Here is a 6,000-nt window from a genome sequence, read left to right as displayed (position 1 = left end):
AACTCTTAAACTAAGCTTTGATGAAAACTCATAGAATCTAGAAATCCCCACTATGTAAACATGTGAGCTAGAATGCCTATAATTGTTCATTGATATGAACTCCAATATTTGACGAGAATGAATCATGAGAAGTGAATCAACTACAAGTATGACACATCCTTGGAAATGCCTGACAAGTTGTTGACGGTGCTGGACCCGCCAACAAAGGGGATCTCCCCGGTATGAAGTCCAAACTAGACCTCACACCGTTTGGTGTAGGAGTCCCATCCAGTACGATGGCCCGATTGCCATTATCTTAGAGATTTTCCTTAGCTCTCGATGTTCAGCACATGAGAATGTTATGCTTGTATCTTCAAAAGCGAGGTGAGTATGCTTGGTGAGTGCATAATGTAACTTTGTGTATGGGTTCTCTTACTATAAGGGAGAGGGTAAAAGTGAGCCTCTAGATGAGAGGTAATAGTGCCACCCAAGGAGAACACACGCGAAAACAACAAGGGTTTGTCTAGCATCCAACGGAGTATTCCACATCATATGTGGCAGTCGTTAAAACCAAAGTGCAAGGGAAAACACGTACACCATCCAACGGAGTAGTCCACATGGAGGTGACTGTCATTATAACCAAGAAAAACAAGAATGGTCTATCTAATGTCCTGTGGAGTAGTCCACAGGAATGAGATAATAGTGATAAACAATACAACACATATTCAACAATGTAATTACTAAAATAACCAAACTAATTCAATTATCTTAGTACAGGTTAAGAAAACATCTATTACAAATGTTTAAAGAGTAGTATTACAAACATCCAAAAAACATGCATGAAAACATGTTGGCTTGAAATAGGGTTCTGAATTAAGCAAAAGTCCCAAGACACATATGTACACCATACATCACTAGTCCCATTAGTGGGACATTGGAGACACTCCTCGCTCCTCAAAGAGCATACTATAGACTCTTAAGGGCATGTGGGAGGAGCCAAGGTGAAAAGTACTTTGCTCATACAATGGGAGGGGTATCTATAGCCAAGGGTGATGCTTGATCCTTGTGACTCTTGGACTACCCTCATGACTATTCAACTTCCCATGACTTTTCATCTGACATGACTCTTCGACTTCTTGTGTGCGTCCATTGGACTTCACTTTACATTATATTTAGTTACAACGGATATGACCCATAATGGTGATGTGGCTGAGACAACTCATGTCATAACTCAACATGACACTGCTGACATGTACTGGCTAACTGTGGTGTCCATGTCAAGCTGTTGCGCTGCTAAGTGATGGATGTACTCTTGGTGTGCTTTGTTTTCTCCTGTGCATGGTATAGTGTTGCAGGGCCTTCGATGGTCTTGGTCTCGCTTGATGATTCAATGCATGTGTTCCTTCTACTTGTTGCTTGATATGATTGTTATGTCCATCCAGCTGCAAGCAAGTCTTCTAGCATGTGTGCTCCTTCTCTCGCCATGATCTACCAGTGTACATGTTCCTGCAATTCACTCATGACGGGACAACATCAAATCCAAAACCTCCTAGTCTAGCATGATGCCTTGTTCTCATGTTCCGGGTGACAGGGAAGGAGGACAATTCACTGAGACAACACAAAGCACAACTCAGGCTGGAATGAGGCATTCTAGGAGGAAAACCTGCATTGTTAGGAAACACTGTGCAGTAATCACTGGGAGGCAGGATTTCGCAGTGGGAGTCACGAGTGTCAGCTGCAAGGTGGGACCTTGAGGGAGGCATTTTATGCACAGTTTTCAGAGGGAAGATAGAGAATGCTGCAGAGGGACTATTAGTCAGTTCTGCGCAATTTCCACATGGAAGACAGAGCAGGGATGTAAAGGAACTTGTTGGACATGACTACGCAATTTCTAGAGGAAAGACAGAGCAGTGTTGCAGAGGGACTGTTGGTCATGAGTGCACAATTTCTGGGAACAGTGTAGGACAGTTAGTAGGGGAACTACTAGACATGTCTATGTAATTTATAGAGGCAAGGCAGCAAGGGTCATATGGGCAGCTCTGCAAAATTCTGGGGAACAGTGTAGAGCAAGGCAGAAGATGACCAGTTGGGCATGTCTACGCAATTTTGGGGAACAGCGCAGACACGGGTCTCTAGATAGGGTAGGCTCCCGGCGGGCAAGGAGGAGGGTTGATGACTGTGCTTGAGAAATGCGAAGTTTAGTCGGACATGGAGGCAATTTGTATGCAATTTTGGGAGGCAGACAGGTTGTTCACCTCCGGAATTGCGTAGTGCAATTGACCTGGAGAACACCCTCAAGAACTACGTAGTTATAGGCAGTAGAGAAGGATCACTAAGGGTTGAGACTACGCAATGCAGCTAAGTCAGGGTCTAGTGGAAGAGGGTTGTCTGGTGGGGCAGATTTTCAGGAAAATGGCTCAGTGTAAAAGGCAAGAAAACTTGTGTAGAATGACATTGTGAACATACACTTAGCATACTCGACGACAATACAACATAGACCACCATGACAACAAGACAAAACATGCCCTCAATGAGACTGTCTTAGAGTTGAGAGTGACAAGCGCGACACTTGTGATAGACCTTCGGACGTCCGTGATGACGCTTGTGTGACAGTGCTTACAACTTTGTGTGTGAGTACGATGGATGTTTACATAGCGAAGACAACCCAAATACATAAAGACAAACCCTCAAAATCACCATAATAAGATCACAAGCATGACAAAGCAACCAACATGTCGAAAGACGACTGCTGGTCAAACAAGCAAAAAGGTTGAAAGACTTCACAAGAGCTCATGGGGTGAGGTCGAGTGTTTGCAACAATCAAAGGAAAAACCAAGGAAGGCTCTGAAATTTGGATGCAAGCCAAAATTTTGGAGGGTGTTGTTGCTGCTACACTTGGTGACACATTGGTTGAATACCAGCTTCTCTGTTTTGGTTCATTCTTAGCACAGGGCCTAGGCCTTTCGGGAAGTATTGATTCATTGTGTAAATCACTTCAGCTTCCCCACTTACCCCACTAACATACATGTTTCACCTTCTACTAACTTAGTTGAACACAACACAAAAATTTAGCCAGATCATAGTGTTTCAAAGCAGGAAGGGTAATTTAGCTCGCGAGATTAATATTTTCAAAGTATAAGTTTTCATCTATGGTTTTTCTCCACTGCCAGCAAGCTTGGACAATACCCCCGCGGAGTCACGTTGGAACACAAATATTGCTCCACTTCCATTGAGCCTAGATAGTACCACAGTGGAGTTGCTTCCTTCACCTCTCTGCGTAAGAAGCCTTTCTCTTATTTCGCCTTTGTTATTTTTTTTTTTTTTAAAGAGGACTGTGTATAGGCTCTTATTTATTTTTGGGGCGGAATAGGTATCCCGACTTATTAAGAGTAGAAGAGGTTGTTCCTTCAGAGAAGCATGTAAAGACCTCTAATTCAAGTTTTCTCATTTAGATTTTCCCCTTCTTCGTTTCTACTAGTTGGATAAGATTGAACACACAGAGAAAAAAATTGAGTATAGGCATGAGGTTTCCCAGACTAGACATGGGTTCATGGTTTGACCAAAAATTTCCTTACAGATGGATCGTATTTTCTGTCAAGACTTCATCGGCCAGAAATTACAGCCAAGCACAAAGAATATGGACATAGGACTGTCAAAGCGCTGCAATGTCACAAGACACTTAGAACTTCAAACGCATACCATTCAAAAACCATAACACAGTGCAGCCACAACACTTATTCACGTAGAGAAAATGAAAGGAAAACTCAACACAAAAGGGAAAACAAGACAATAGGAAAGGAGTACACAACAAGCGAACAAAACTAAAAGACAAGAAAGCAAAACGGTCAAGGAAAACAAGATGTACAACTGGAATAAGAAAACCATGACATACTATGAGTGCAAAACGAGTGCAAGGAAAGGAAAACTACGATGCGACTAATCCTACTTCTATTCTAATCGCTAAACGATCATATTTATGTGAAATGAAATTTCCAGTGAAGCCACCGTAGAAGCTCTCGACCTACATCCGCAAAGATACAAACAATTAAAACAGATAAAAAATAGTGCGTAACAGAAAATACAAAAACTTGAACAAGTTGCACATGGAAAGGAAGGTATTTCATGTGGGAAACAAAATGTGTCATGACTACCCAATACACATGCTTACCTCTATGAGGGATACCATTATTCATCAAACCTCAGAAGCCTCTTGCGAGCGGGTCTTCATCTGCACTGAGCTTCTTAGCAAGCACGAGGGAGTATTCTCGCAACATGGCTTGCCAAGTAAGATTGTTCCAACCATTCAGTGATTGGGTCGTGGAATTCATAATGATTGTTTGGACATCCTCATGATCTATGAAAGGGTGAATTCTCGATTTGACAGACGGGGTCGTGATGGGAATATTGTAAGGAAAAATAAATCTAATAATTCTCAACAATCATGCTAAGAAAATGAGGACCTTCCATAACCATCAACGCAGGCTTAAGTGCCTCACCTGCTTGACAGAAATCTGAGGAGAAAGATGCTAAAAAATGAAGATCAGAGAGCATGGAGCAATTTTCATCAGATATGTTGTTGGGAAAATGATAAATCGAATGACGATCACCCAAGATAGAGGAATGATCAAATGAGCTGGTTGAAACGTCAGATTCCTAGTTTGAAATGAACAAAGAAAAATCCATTTGAACAATCTTGCAAATGCTTTGAACAATGAAACCAAGTTCACTGTGAGGTAGACATGACAAACCACCTTCCTGCTACTGGTGAAAAATCACATAGGCATCATGGTCATCGAAGGAATTTAAAAAGGATTCCAACACTGTGAATGCGTGAAACCAGTTCGGGCGTGGTGAATGGGAAGGATAGCTTGTGCGCTCATCATCACCCAGGGAGATTTCTGTTGTGATGAGCGGACATATTTGTAGTGCAAGGATCGCAAGAAGGCCGAGGAGCTGATCATGAAGAGGGAAATTTAATAAGTATGATCGCAGGAAAAGACAGTATTTGAGATGATCAACTTCATAATTCCATGATTTCATGAGGGACGAACACTCCCATCCTGAGAAAGATGCAAGAGATGTGCATGAAGACAGATGCACTGTGATAGATTCATGAGTTCGGTCATAAGTGAAATTTTGAAAATTTGAAAGATCACATCCGAAACACCAAACATTTTTTACACATGAATTCACATTGAGTGTGACCATGTAGATAGACGGATTATGCATGAGAAACCAGATTTGATTGGGTTCTAGGGGCTTACCAGAGCCACGAGGTCCTGACATAACCATCAACTGATGTTGAAGTGCCTCAACTCCCTAGCACATCCCGAAACTTTACAAAATTGCATAATCATATTTTGAAGCTTGAACCAGATCATGCATGGCTTGAGGATGATTGTTGTTGTTGATTTCAAAATTTCTCTCAGGATGGTAGCCATCTCTGTCATAGGTTGCACTAGATTTTTCAACTTCAGTAAGCTGACTTGAAGAGTTGTATTCATGCAAGAGAAGAGATGATGGGGAATGGGAAGTATGCTCTGTGATTAAATTATTTTCAACTTCATCATGGACAACCTCACTACCTTGTGTCAATTGATGAGATAACTTATCCAATGAAGAAGTAAGATAACATGGATTATCTTCGATGCATGTGGATGCGTTGTGAATGGTAGGACACACAGGCAAGTGAGGTGAAGAGGAAGTTTCGATATGAATGTCTTCTTTGACCGGAGCACATTCCAGATCTGAGTTAGAGTCTTCATGAGAAAATAGAAGATCACATGATGTGCTTGGGCATTCGTCACAGCATGACTTCCCAAGACTAGAGGTTGATCGAAAGAATTAATTGTACAAGATATTCCACCAAGATTGGTGGATTGAAAATCATTCAAAAATGGAAGCTCATTGTTTTGATGCGCACAATTTTGAATCGGAGGAGGGAAGATTGATAGTGTCTTCACCTTTCTACTCCTCTACCTGAGTGATGTGACTTTCTTGCGCCTGATCACAATTTGAGCC

The sequence above is a fragment of the Pinus tabuliformis genome, chromosome 7, assembly GCF_031772625.1.
Source record: "Pinus tabuliformis cultivar Carrire ecotype Pingquan chromosome 7, CPIR1, whole genome shotgun sequence".
NCBI lineage: Eukaryota > Viridiplantae > Streptophyta > Pinopsida > Pinales > Pinaceae > Pinus > Pinus tabuliformis.
The sequence above is the reverse complement of the archived record's forward strand: the minus strand, read 5'-3'. Positions refer to the sequence as shown.